This window comes from Papaver somniferum, unplaced genomic scaffold (assembly GCF_003573695.1).
Source record: "Papaver somniferum cultivar HN1 unplaced genomic scaffold, ASM357369v1 unplaced-scaffold_137, whole genome shotgun sequence".
NCBI classification, from domain to species: domain Eukaryota; kingdom Viridiplantae; phylum Streptophyta; class Magnoliopsida; order Ranunculales; family Papaveraceae; genus Papaver; species Papaver somniferum.
In genome coordinates this window covers 14368012-14383003 of record NW_020622934.1, presented here as the reverse complement: position 1 = coordinate 14383003, position 14992 = coordinate 14368012, and the positions used below count along the sequence as shown (strand labels likewise).

Here is a 14992-nt window from a genome sequence, read left to right as displayed (position 1 = left end):
ATATCAACTCTGATTGAGTTTGCTATAATTTTTAATGAGTTTTCTATTTTAATATTAGAATTTAAGTCTAATTAATATCCTTCACAAGTCTGAGAATCGAACCACTTTTACCACTATCTACAAATCACATCAATTTTTGGCGCCGCCGACGCGGACTTGTTTTTAGGGTTTTAGATTTATTTTATTTTTATTTTTTATTATTTTTGTTCTTTTTTATGTTTTTGGGTATTTATCTTGTGTCTACAGGTTCTGGATCATAAAGAAAATTGAGCCAAAGAGTTTGGTGATTTCATAAAGACTTGGAGCTAAAGATTAAAGCAAAAAGAACAGAAAAGAAGACAATTTTATTTTAGACAATTTTAGTTTAGGGTTTGTTTATTTTCTTTAAAAAAAAAATTGTATTAGGGTTTATTATTTTTGTAATTTTTCTTTACTTGGACTTTTGGACTTTGGGACATTATTTTTTTTATTACCCTACGGAAGGGTATTTTAAATATAAACTGTTTGCAGAGAAGGAGGACAATTACGATATTGTATCTGCACCTTGGATTCGTACACTAGACATCGGATCCCCCGTCTGGAACGGGAGGTAAGATTCTAAACACTCGTGAATCCCCTGTCAGCGAGTTACTGGACTCCTTCGTATGCATCTATGTTGAGGACTGAATACGGACATTTATTTTTCTAGTAAAGGGAAAGGCATGGCCATACAAGATAAGGGTTCGGATTTCATCACCGTTCTCTTCTTGCCCGCTTTAGGAACACGTAACCTACGCGAACCTAAGCCTAAAATTTTGACTAGAACGAGACCGATAGGGTAACGAGCTTAACAAGAAAGTCATTCGAAAAATATTGGTTACTCTTTTAAGCATACTTTGAAGTTCTTGACGGTTTCTGTAAGTTGAATGCATGACTGCGCCGCCTTGTAATACCGGTGAGGCCTTGGGTATCAAAGCTCCACCGAGCTTCCCTCGCCTCTATTCAACTTACGTTAACTCGGATTGATTCCAGAGGGGTTTGCTTAAATTGTAACGAATTCCCGTTCGAAGGATTAGAAGCTGGTCTAGAAACAATCTAAGTGGATCCATCATGATTTTTGTTTGCTAGAAATCAATAGGTTTGATTTGGTTGAGTCGGCCTTGATCTGTGTTTTCTTACCCTTCCAATTTATAAAATTTTATTGTATGCCTGAACGTAAAAGAGACGCACTAGGTAGATTTGTTAAAGAGAAACCTAGTAGTTCGAAGCGTCTCGATTACCTTAATATAGAGAGTTCGACTTTTGAAGAGTCTGTTTTTGAACGTCCTTTGACTGAGGAGAGAATCCATGTTACTCCGATAGCACCAGAAATGGAAACTTTGAAAGCTTTGTTGAATCCAACTAGGACTACTCGTCCTTCTTGTATTAAGTTAGCTGAAACGGAGGCACCCTATGAACTGAAACCTGGGACCTTACAGATGCTCCCAATCTTTTTAGGAAAGAAAATGAAAACCCTTATTACCATGTTAGGGATTTTGAGGAAATTTGTAGTACTCTAAGAATTAGAGGCTTAGATGATGATGCTTTGAAACTTAGGTTATTCCCATTTTACCTGAAAGATAAGGCCAAGTCGTGGATATATAGTTTGGACTCCGAGTCAATTGAAACATATGAACAACTTACATCTGCCTTTTTCAATAAGTTTTTCCCTAGGCACAAAACATCGTCTATTAGTACGCAAATATGCACATTTTCACAACAAGATGGAGAATCTTTATATAGGTATCTGGAAAGGTTCAATGATTTATTATCCCAGTGTCCTCATCATGGTTTAGAAAAGGTTAGGCTAGTTCAGATCCTTTATGAGGGTTTAGATTATTCCACAACGATCATGGTTGAGTCTCTATGCACTAGTGGATTTGAAAACCAAACTGTTGATGTGGCGATGGAATTTTTTAATGAAATCGCCCAAAAAACCCAGCAATGGGAAAATAGTAGGGCACCCCAGAAAACAATTCTTTTAATTAGAGGAAACGTTAATAGGGTAGAAGGAGGCTATGAATCAGATGCCAAAATTGCTGCTATAGCAAAAAGGTTAGAAGCCTTAGAAGTGGGCCAGACTAGTGGTAGAGTGGAGCCTTTTTGGGAAGGCCAGAATATTGAAGAGCAGCCAATGCTCTTTATAATAACACTAGATTTGATAACCGTCAAAAGATTGACCCATATTCAGAAACCTATAATCCTGGTTGGAGAAACCATCCGAACCTTTCGTGGTCTAAGGGCCAAAGTCAAGGTCAGTTTAGTAATTCTAATGCTCCCCCAGGTTTTGGCTATACTAAGAATCCTTCAGGACTAGCTCAGTTTCAGAATCAGTCAGATAAGAAAATCCTAAGTTTAGAGGAATCTCTCGCCTTGTTAACTCAGCAAACTGCAAAATTTCAGTTATCCGTAGAACAAGTCTACAAGCTAGTAACAGGATAGGACAAGAAAATAGTCAGGCTATTTCCGAGTTAAAAACCCAGGTTGGTCTGATAAGTGATTCTTTGAGAGAAAAAGGTAAGTTTCCTAGTCAAACACAACCCAACCCTAGAGGAGTTCATGAATTAGGTGCAAAACCATCGAATCAATTGAATGCTGTTAGAACCCTTAGAGTGGTAGAGTTGTAGACAATAAGGTAACCATGCCCGATAGTGAACATACTGTAGTTCACCCCTCAGAATCTCACCTCTCAGGACCAGTAGCTGAGGAGACTGATAAAGTTTCTGATGATGTGAATTCGGTTCCTGAAAGGTGATTTTATGCCTAGAGCCCCATTTCCTCAGCTATTAGTACCAACAAAGAAGGAATCGAACTTTAATGACATAGTGGAGGTTTTTAAGCAAGTTACCATAAACCTTCCTTTATTAGATGCAATTAGGCAAATTCCTGCTTATGCCAAGTTCCTTAAGGATATGTGTACGCGAAAGCGAAAACTTAGCGTCCATAAGAAAGCCTTTTTAGCTAGTCACGTAAGTTCAATCATTCAGAACACCACAACTCCAAAGTACAAAGACCCAGGTTCTCCTACCATTGCTTGCACAATAGGTAACTTCCGGGTAGAAAAAGCTTTACTTGACTTAGGAGCCAGTGTGAACTTACTGCCATTCCATGTATACTTACAGCTAGGACTTGGTGAAATGAAACCTACTCAGATGACACTGCAGTTAGCTGATAGGTCTGTTAAAATCCCTCGAGGTGTTATCGAGGATGTTCTTATTGAGGTCGACAAGTTTATTTATCCAGTGGATTTCGTGGTCCTAGATACCCAACCTGTCCCTGACCCAGAGAACCAGATACCTGTGATTTTAGGTCGCCCATTTTTAGCTACGTCTAATGCGATCATTAACTGTCGAAATGGTGTGATGAGTTTATCTTTTGGTAATATGACTATGGAGATGAACATTTTTAATGTCAGTAAGCAACCTCATGAGCTAGATGACACATGTGTTGAAGAGGTGAACATGATAGAAGCCTTAGTTCAGGAGTCATTACCAAACATTTTGTCTGAAGACCCATTAGAAAGTTGTCTATCCCATTTTGGTTTAGATTTTGACGACGATAGCACTATTGAACAGGTGAATGCTCTATTAGATTCTACCCCTGTGTTAGACACTGATAGATGGAAAGCTAGGTTCGAACCGTTACCAGTTTCTGAGACTACCCTAATTCCTTCTTTAGAAGAGCCCCCAAAGTTGGACCTTAAACCACTACCCGATACTCTAAAGTATGTGTTTTTAGGCCCATCTGAGACTTTACCTGTGATTGTAGCTTCCGATTTGGATAGTGATCAGGAAAGTAGGCTAGTAAATGTACTTCAAGACAATAAGGAAGCTTTAGGGTGGACTATAGCAGACATTAAGGGTATAAGTCCTACTGTGTGTATGCATCAGATTCATTTAGAGGAAGACTCCAAACCTTCTAGGGAGATGCAACGTCGACTGAACCCTAACATGAAAGAGGTAGTTCGAAAAGAGGTGCTTAAGTTGTTAGATGCGGGTATTATTTACCCAATTTCAGACAGTAAGTGGGTCAGCCCTGTTCAGGTTGTCCCCAAGAAATCAGGTATCACTGTAGTCCAGAATGATAATAATGAATTAATCCCAACCCGAGTGACCACGGGATGGCGTGTGTGTATTGACTATAGGAAATTGAACAAGGTCACAAGGAAGGATCACTTTCCCCTTCCTTTTATCGACCAAATGCTAGAGCGATTAGCTGGACATAGTCACTATTGCTTCTTAGATGGCTACTCCGGTTATAATCAGATCGTTATTGCCCCAGAAGACCAAGAGAAAACCACTTTTACCTGTCCCTTTGGTACCTTTGCGTATAGACGCATGCCTTTCGGGCTATGTAATGCCCCTGCAACTTTTCAGCGTTGTATGATGAGCATATTTTCTGATATGGTAGAACGGTTCTTAGAGGTCTTTATGGATGATTTTTCAGTGTTTGGTTCATCTTTCGATGAGTGCTTGCATCATTTGACATTAGTGTTGACTAGGTGTAAGGAAAAAAATTTAGTGCTTAATTGGGAAAAATGCCATTTCATGGTTAAATCAGGAATTGTGTTAGGGCACATCGTTCTTCAAAGGGTATAGAGGTAGACAAAGCCAAAGTTGACCTTATTAAGACTTTACAGGTCCCAAAAACCGTAAAAGATATTAGGTCATTCCTAGGGCATGCAGGTTTTTACCGTCGATTCATTAAGGATTTTAGCTTGATTTCTAGACCTCTTTGCAATTTGCTTGCAAAAGATGTTAAGTTTGTCTTTGATGATGCTTGTTTAGAGGCTTTTGAGAAGCTTAAAACTTTACTCACTACTGCCCCGATAGTCCAGGCACCTAACTGGAACCTACCCTTTGAAATTATGTGTGATTCTTATGCTATAGCGGTGCTAGGTCAGCGAGAAAACAAATTACTCCATGTGATTTACTATGCTAGCAAAACTCTGAATGATGCCCAAATGAACTATACAACTACCGAGAAGGAATTGCTAGCCATCGTGTTTGCCTTGGATAAGTTTAGATCCTATTTATTAGGTTCTAAGATCGTAATCTATACTGATCATGCTGCTTTGAAATACCTTTTGTCTAAGAAGGATACCAAACCTAGATTGATTAGATGGATCCTTTTGTTACAAGAATTTTTCCAGACATTAGAGACAAAAGGGTGCAGAGAATGTAGTAGCAGACCACTTGTCTAGGCTAGTTGTTAGTTCCCCTAATTCCCTTCCTATAAGGGACATTTTCCTGATGAACAATTGTTCTCTGTTTCCCAATCACCTTGGTATGCAAATATAGTGAATTATCTTGTTACTGGTCGAATGCCTCAACATTGGGGTAAGCAAGATCGTTCTAGGTTTTTAGCCGAGGTTAAGCATTTCTTTTGGGACGATCCTTATCTGTTTAAGTATTGTCCGGACCAGATTATTAGGAGATGTGTATGAGAGTGACCAGTCTAGTATTATCTCCTTTTGTCATGAACATGCATGTGGGGGTCATTTTAGTGCTAAGAAGACTGCTGCTAAGATTTTGCAGTGTGGATTTTACTGGCCTTCGTTGTTTAAAGATTCCCATAGTCATTGTGTTTCTTGTGAGCGTTGCCAGAAGTTAGGAACCATTTCCCGTAGAAATATGATGCCTTTGAACCCTATTTTAGTGATTGAGGTCTTTGATGTGTGGGGCATTGATTTTATGGGTCCATTTCCTATTTCGTTTGGTTATCTTTACATACTTGTCGCTGTAGACTATGTGTCTAAGTGGGTTGAGGCGGTTCCGTGTAAAACGAATGACCACAGGGTCGTAGTCCAGTTTTTGAAAGAGAATATACTTACACGTTTTGGTACGCCGCGAGCTATAATTAGTGATGGAGGTTCACACTTTTGTAATAGACCGTTTGCTCTTTTAATGAAACAATACGGTATTACCCATAAAGTAGCAACCCCATATCACCCTCAGACTAGTGGTCAGGTAGAGGTTTCCAATAGGGAAATTAAACGTATTCTAGAGAAAACAGTTAATCCAAATAGGAAAGACTGGTCGTCGAGGCTTACTGATGCCTTATGGGCTTACCGTACTGCGTTTAAGACACCCATTGGAATGTCACCTTATCGTTTAGTGTTTGGCAAGGCATGTCACCTGCCTGTTGAGTTAGAGCATCGAGCCTATTGGGCTATTAAGAACTTAAACTTTTCACTTGACAAGGCAGGAGCTCAAAGAAAGCTCCAGCTCAATGAGTTGGACGAGATTCGTAGAGATGCATACGATAGTGCTAAGGAGTATAAGAACAAAATGAAACTTGTGCATGATAGGAATATTTTACGAAAGTCATTTTCTCCAGGTCAAAAAGTTCTTCTGTATGACACTCGTTTGCATCTATTCCCCGGGAAGTTGCGCTCTCGGTGGACCGGTCCTTTTGTGGTCCGTACTGTTTTTCCTCATGGCGCTGTTGAGATTGAGACACCAGATGGTAGTAGTTCTTCGAAGGTTAACGGTCAGCGATTGAAGCCCTTTTTAGAGCCTTTTCCTACAGGTGATGTTGAGGAGGTCCCTCTGGAGGACCCTGTTTACCTTGATTGACCATCGAGGCGATTTTGTATGTTGTATAATATTTTTGTAGGTTTTTGGTTACACTTCACCCAGGTACTATCTTTCCGACTTCTCTCTTTACTATTTCCTCATGTTACTTATATTTTTGGTACTGTTCTTTAATTAGAAACATTGAGGACAATGTTAGATTTAAGTTTGGGGGTGGGGTAGAACTTTTTGTTACCTTTTCGTTGCAATAATAAACTCCAGAGCCTAGAAATTTATCCCTATTAAGGATGGCACTAACCAATCTAAGTGGATGGAAGCATTTTGGTTGTAGGAGTTGAGGAACCAATCTGACTAGATGGCAACATCTAAAGAGTCTATTCATAAAAGCACAGAGCTCAGGTGTTAGAAATAACATGATAGTTTCACCATATCTCGTTGAGTCCTTTTCACTTCTGTTTTTATTTTGTTTTGTTTTTAAACTATGTTTCTCTAAGTGATTAGGTGGGGCTCACGATTCAAGTTGTTACCAATGCTAGGGTGAATTAGAGTGATTGAGATACAAAAAAAAAAAAAAAAAAAAAAAAAGAAACTGAGACCAGACCATCAGACCAACCGGAATAAATTCAATAAAGTCGACCACTGGAACCCTTGTTTATGCCAGTTGTGTTGACCTAGAGTTAGGATTATCAATCACTGGTTCCTTTTTATATGCCAGTGTATTGATATTAGTCAGACTAGTATCTCAGTCCATTAGGATAGGTTCATTTTGGTGGAGGCCTTCAGATAGATATGAGAAACACTGTTCACCTAGTAAACATCAAAACCATCTATGTTTTTCTCTATATCCATCTTCTTGATCTACCCATGTGATTAGTTTTGACTCCGGATATTGATGTCCATAGTGCGACTATCTGAGTAGAGCTCTGTCACTTATATATGAATTTTAGTATGCTTGAGTGCAAACTCGTGTACAACAATTGGAATTTCGCATCAGGGTACTTCCTCCAGTAGTCAATAAGTATGCCAACCAAGGAGATTTTTAGTGCCTTCCAAGGTTCTGTGTAGATAGTTAGAGTCTGGAGTATAAAGGTTTTGTGGGTATACCTCTGGTAAGCCCTCCGGAGACAACACTCCGCCACTAGAGACACCTAGGGGTTTAAAGGCTTATTGCATACGCTAAATGCAATCGACGATGCCTGCGACATCGAGTTAGGATTTTATTTCTATTTTATTTTTTCTCGAGGACTAGCAAATAATAGGTTTGGGGGTATTTGATAGACACATTTTTGTGTCCGATTTGTCTCGATTCTATATATTGTTAGGGCTCATTTTTGTACTTATTATGGTGTTTTATTTATTTGTAGGTATTTTTGGCCAATAAACATTTTTGGAAAAAATTGGCTCGAAAAGTTGTCGGAAAGCACCCGGAGGACACTTGCTATTCGGACCCCCGGTTTGGATAAGGGGCACCCTCAAGGCATCTGTTATTCGCACCCCCACTCTGGATAGGGGGCGACCACCTTTCTTCCCAAACTCAAATTTCAAATTGGCGGGAAAATAGTGCAGACGCATGCAGATTTAGGGTTGGAGTTTTGAGCGATTTCTATGGAGATTCAATGGCTTATTTTCGTTGGAATGGACCTGTTAGAGCCTGACAGGGTTGGTGTGTATGTTTGGATCGAGTATTTTGGGCTGGACAACCGTGTTGGAGTGAAACATAGGAGGTGGAAGTTTATTGAAGTTCTGTTGATGACTAAGAGAATATTTAGTCGGAGTTTGACGTGGATATTTGTTGGGATTCACTAGATTCATCAAAACAGGGATGGTAATCCCTCTAGATTCGAAAATAGAGGAGGAAATCATCGAGTTGTCTAAAACAGGGAGGTGAAGATTTTCACGGGATTTTGGTTGATATATGGAAACTATCAGGTAGATAAGGAAATAAGATTCTCTGTTGAAGTTAAGACTATCTTTGAGAGAGTCTGGGACGTTGGATTATACTTAGAAGACGCGTGAGAAGCAAAACAGGGAGTGTTTGAAGCCGCGTATGAGGATATGGAAAGAATAGATAAAACCCGTAACTTTCGCAAAAAGAAAAAGGAGATTTCTTTGAGATTAAATCGACCTGTGGGCTATAAAAGGAGTTGGGATAACTCATAGAAGGACGACGAAGCCTTTCAGAGAAGTTTAGAACACCACAGGTCTCTAGAGATCGAGTTGCAGAAAAATACAATATTCTGCTGCTGCTGCTGCTGCTGAATAGGAAGAACACGAAGAACATTGACGCACAAGTATCTGTCGCAGAACACTATCGTTATTCAACAGCAGAACCCATCTATCGTTTATCAACAGTAATTGCATTTTGTAACAGAGATTCTGCAACACCTTCACACTGTTGCGAATCGGCTGTGTTATCATTTTTTCACCTCCTTGTACACTTTTGAGCTATAAAAACATATTCTGAGAACATGGTTAATATGAGGAGCTAAACCCCATTGCTGAGGCGATAGAGGAAGCTATTTTTCCAACAAAAAGTGGTATATTCTTATTTATTTATTTATCGCAATTATTTTTATGATTGTTTTGCCTTGAGTGAAAATTGTTTGAATGATTCTTGTTAAGCAATTGTTATTTCTTTTGATAGAGCATGCTTGGACCTAGGTTTTTGATGTTCTATGCTTCGGATTTACACTTGTTATTTTGAGAATCTACTTGTTGCAATAGTTTAGAATCAAATTGAACGAAAAAATTGCATGAATATAAATATTGGATTAATCACTTTGAACTTGGAAAATACTGGTATCTTAGCCTCAGTGTTCTTTTAATATTGATATCAACTTTGATTGAGTTTGCTATAATTTTTAGTGAGTTTTCTATTTTAATATTAGAATTTAAGTCTAATTAATATCCTTCACAAGTCTGAGAATCGAACCACTTTTACCACTATCTACAAATCACATCAGACATCGATATAATCTATTGTATTTAGTTACTTGATTATGTGTGCATTATATAGGTGTGATTTCATCCTAGAAAACTATGTATTATTACATTAGTTTAAGGAAGTAGATGTATGAACTTGTTTTCATAATCAAAAGGAAAATCATGATTGGTCTTGTTCTTTATTGAATATCTTTTAGAAGACCAATGGAAGATGACAATGGTAGAACCTATTCCACAAAAGACAAAGTCCACCGTAAAAATCTGCAGCGTCAATAACAATAAAGCGAGAGTACCCCAAAGATTCAATAATACTAGAACCATGTTCTGAAGTAACACGAGTCTCAACAATGACAAGGATAGTAGGATGATAAGTACGAATTAAATCCTTATCCACTCTGGTAAAGGATGCTTTAGCAGCACTCATATAGTTCCACTGCAGTATAATCATTAGGAAGGCTTTTGTCATCCCTAGTAGCTGAGGCAAGCACGTCTGGGATAGGTAATTTTGGTGTATCCTTTGTATGATGGAGTGCAGGTGTATTTTTAATGTTGTTGTCCATGTTAGTAGTTTGTACTTGTACTGAGTAGTTTTTGGGGAGATCCGATGGTGGTAGCGAAGGATCTCTATCCTCAATAGATTGCTTGGGATTCTTAGGATTGATAGACTACTCACCATTAAAAGACCATTGCGTTGTCCGCGAACTATATTCTTGATTCGCATCTGATTCTGTGATTTAGCCATGCCGCCGGTAGAAAAGGACCTTATTGGAAGTGAAGCCAAGTTCTTTGAGGTTGATGAAGGTAGGGGCTCCTTCTGAGAAGCAGTTGCATAATTTCCTTGGTCTAAAAGTCGTTCACAATCCATATTTGCACCAAGGGTGATGGTGAGACGCTCAAAAAGGGGACAAGGGGAAGAACTTGATTCACCATAATGATGACGAGATGAGAAGTTAGGAGTCTGGGAAGAAAATTGAAAAGTACTTCCATCCTTGTCATGTCTATAACTATCACTAAATTTAGTTCATGTACTGGATGGCATCAATTTCTTGGGTTTGTTATATTTACCAGTCGTAACTCGTCGTCATTGACTAGTATTCCTTTTGTTCAGAGACACCTCAGTGCTTGAGGTTGGTTCATCATAATGAATAAGAGACTTTTCCTCTCTTGAAACTTGAGAAGTATCAAAAGAAGGTTGACTCTAACACCATGTTTGTTTACTCTTGACTCATCTGAGTCGTCTGGATCTGAGTGAAATCACCTGACTCATCTGGATCTAACTCAATATATTTGTTTTGAGTCAGATATGACTCAATTGACTCAAAAATATGTGAGTCAGTGGTTTAGTCCCATGAGTCAGGGGTATTTTATTACCTGACTCAAACGGGTCCGAGTCAGAGATAAGGTCTGAGTCATAGGTCGAGTCGGATCTGACTCATAATAGAAAAAAAACTATCTGACTGCTGAGTCATGGGTTTCCTTAGACCCAAACGCCGAGTCAGCTGCAAACAAACAAGTTGTTAGTGTTTCTGCTGACATTTGATTCAAAGTCTTTGGTATTGTCCAACACTTGAAATTTATTTTTAGAAGGGGTAACAAAAGAATTCGACATCCTCTGATGAGTTCGGGAACCGCTGTGACTCACATTCCCCTGTTGAACGTCTCGGAAACGTAGGCTAGAAGAATCATTCCGACGTGATTGCCGACCAAATGCTATCATCCATGGACCGGAACCAGACGAATTCATTGGGGGGAGAATGTTGTGACCAATGGAAACATTGATAGGAATAGCGGAAGCAGTACTTGGATTCTGATTCATAGGAAAATTTGACTCCCGGTGATTCATCATGCCACATTTAAAATAGATACTAGTAATATTTTCATATTCAAAACGGTGTAAAGATATGCCCACTCGAATAATAGGTTTCAGAGTCTGGTTGGTAGGTCTGTAAACAAGCCTACGACTATGTCTAACTGCAAGTGCACAACGCCTATAGTAGACAAAGCAAATACAGGTCGATCCCACGGAGACTAGGGCGATGTAAAGTTGAGTTCTAAGTATTTATATACTGATTCAAATAAGAAGTAACCAAAAGGGATTTTGTGTGTGTCGATACGACAAGATATTGGCAGTGATTGAAATATTAAAGGAGAATGTAAAACAAGATGCAAGAAAGATTGTAAACAAAGGGTTAGAGAGTACTAGGGCAGTTGAATCCACCTCCTAATCTTATGCTAAGGAAAAACTCATTCAAGTATACTCTTGTCCCTTTCCAGAGAGGTCACAAATGGATGACTTATCAACCAATATTACTAACTCACCCCTAGTATTAGCTGTCTTCTTACAGTATAACTAATCACATGCTATGCTGAACAATATGTAAACAAAATTATATTATGAAAACTAGTTGATCCAACAAATATTGGATTTTTTTTTTGTTACAAAGAGAAGAAAGCGCTATTTATACAAAAAAAATTCCTTAATCCTACTTCAATTCAACGGTGAAAGAATACCCACCCACAAAATGCGTTTTCTGGCAGTTCTTATCTTCAATTCGTCCCTGCAAGCCTACTCAACCAGCTGTTGAAGCTAACCCTAGTCTTATCTCTCTCAGTCCTAGCTTCTAGGGTTATTGTTCTTGACAAGGGAAAAGATAAGATTGAATGAAATAGAGATTAAGAGTTTAATTGCATTAGGGTGGCTATGAGCAGAGATGGTCGGAGATGGATTTAATGGAAGGAGGTGAAGTGAGAGTTTTGCAGAGTTTGGAGAGAAGATGAAAACGATATGAAGGTGATGTTTGTGGTCAAATTTTTATAGTGGTAAATAGAGTTGTCGTTCACTCGGAATTTGTTGATATTGATTTAGGCTTAAATATACAAAATACTAAAAAAAAAAGGAAAATATACAAAATAAGGTCACAGGATGAAGAGATACTAGGACGCACGATTTCACTACTTTTCATATTATTGTGGTTCAATCATTAAATCTAAACAATATAGCTCAAACAAAAGAAGTTGTGAATCTAATTCTTTGCCAAAAATAGATTTCACAAAACATTAGTTGTAAGTTGTGAGCATGACGCATCAAAAGTAATTAAAACCAAGCATGTGACATCAAACAAAATAACAAATAATTAGTAGAAATCATAATGCAATTAAATCTATGCAAAAAGTCATATAAAGAATTAATTCATTTACCACAATCATGAAAAGTTGCTTCTTCCGTTGTCCCAGTAATGGGTTCTAGCTCCGCATGGTGAAAACACACTCAAAGGAATTTTTCATTGCTCAAAAAGGTGTTCACAATAATGAAATGGTAGAAAAATAATAAAACCGGGTTGTAACACTTATATTTGTTACAAACTCAATTATTACAGAGAACGATAACTATTAACTGTCACTGTCACTGTAGCAAAACGACTGCTCCTCGGCGTCTTATGTTCTTCGTTCTCTCCTTTAATGGCAGCAGCAGAGACAAGCTCTGCAACTCTGATTTCTCACCCTCTTCCGTCTCCTAACTCTCCATCCCCTTCTCCACAGTAACTCATTTGTAATCAACAGGCCCTTCGAATCACAACAATAATTCCTCGGTGATCTTCTTTCCTTTCTCAGAGAGACACGGGAATAATATTCCGTTTTTATCTGGTGCACGCGTCTGCATGTATTCTATACACTCTCAACAACCTTATACACACTCCATAAGAAGTTTAGCACGCATAAAACACGCACAAACCTTCGCAAACTAACTCAGAAGTTTCCCGAGAATATGTGCTTGCCCTGTTTAGTCGAGATTATGTTAAATCTTCTCGTTCAATCGAATTTAAATCTCTTACCAATCCTGTTATGGTTAAACAGGTTGATATGAGTCCAATCCCGTGTAAACCTCCAGCTAAACTCGTCTTAATTCTTCCCAAGGATTCACGCAGAATACGTTCTCCCCCTGTTAAGCCAAGCTTGGTGAACTGGCCATATTTGATTGATTCTGTTGGACTTACTAACCCTGTTCAGTCTTAATAAGACCAAACCAAACAAAATCTGTGATTGAATCTCCTCCGAACTGTCCCAAAACTCGAATCAAAAGTTACACAGGTGACTCTTAAGTTTCCCGCCATATTTGATAATTCAAAAGGTGGAAGATGGAGTTCCCCGATCCAAAACAGGGGTGCCTTTAACAGCTGGGGTGCCCTGGGGTGGCCCTTAACCAAAATGAAGGTGCCTTTAGTACTTTTTTTCTGGGGGGGGGGGTGCCCCGATCAACTTTTCGAGCCGAATTTTCCAAAATGTTTATTTCCCAAAAATACCTACAAAAACATAAAACACCATAACAAGTACGAAATCGAGTACCAACAATACAGAACATTGAGGACAAATTAGACACAAAAATGTGTCTATCAAATACCCCCAAACTTATTATTTGCTAGTCCTCGAGCAAAACTAATCTAGCAAAATAAAATCCTAAGTCGCTAGGTGGCCCTAGCGACCGAGTTAATCTCGGGAGGGTTTACCAGAGGTGTACCCACAAAACCTTTACTCCACACCCTAGCTATCTACGCAGAACCTCGGAAGGCACTAAAGAATCTCCTTGGTTGGCATACAAACATTGACTACAGGAGGAAGTACCCTGATGCGAAATTCGAATTGTTGTACACGAGTTTGCATTCAGCATACTAAAATTCATAGATAAGTGACAGAGCTCTACTCAGATGGTTTCTGGACATCATAACCGGAGTCAACCAATCAGATGGAAAGATTAAGAAGATGGATAAAGAGAAAAGTAGATGGTTTAAAGTGAACGGTGTTTCCCATATCTGTCTGAAGGCCTCTGCCAAGATGAACCTATCCTAATGGGATGAGATACCGGTCTGACTAATATCAACACAACTGGCAAATACAAGGGAACCAGTGGTCAATAAACCTAATTCTACGTTAACACAACTGGCATATACAAGGGAACCAGTGGTCGACTTTATTGAATTTATTCCGTTTGGTCAGATGGTCTGGTCTCAAATTTTTTTTTGTGGTATCTCAATCACTCTATTTCACCCTAGCAATGGTAACAACTTGAATCGTGTGCCCCACCAAATCACTTAAAAAATAAAAACAGAAGAGGATTAGGATTCAACGAGATATGGCGAAACTACCATGTTTTTTTTTTTAATTCTAACACCTGAGCTCTGTGCTTTTATGAATATACTCTTTAGATGTTTCCATCTAATCATATTGGTTCCTCAACTCCTATAACCAAGATGTTCCCATCCACTTAGATTGGTTAGTGCAAACCTTAATAAACATAAATTTCTAGGTTTTGGAGTTTATTTATTGCAACTAAAAAGTTTCTCCCATACCCCCAAACTTAAATCTAACATTGTCCTCAATGTTCGAAAGATAAAATTAAAAGCATGAACAAGGAGAAACTGTTATGACTCGAAGCAAAAGAGTTAAGGAAAGATATTACTGTGTTGCATGAGATTGGGTTACCTCCCAAGAAGTGTTAA

At 38.6% G+C, this 14992-nt stretch overlaps 1 pseudogene; it reads right to left on the bottom strand.

Moving 5' to 3' along the window:
* Positions 1-1712: 1712 nt before the first annotated feature.
* On the bottom strand, positions 1713-1812 carry LOC113335085 (annotated as a pseudogene).
* Positions 1813-14992: the final 13180 nt, after the last annotated feature.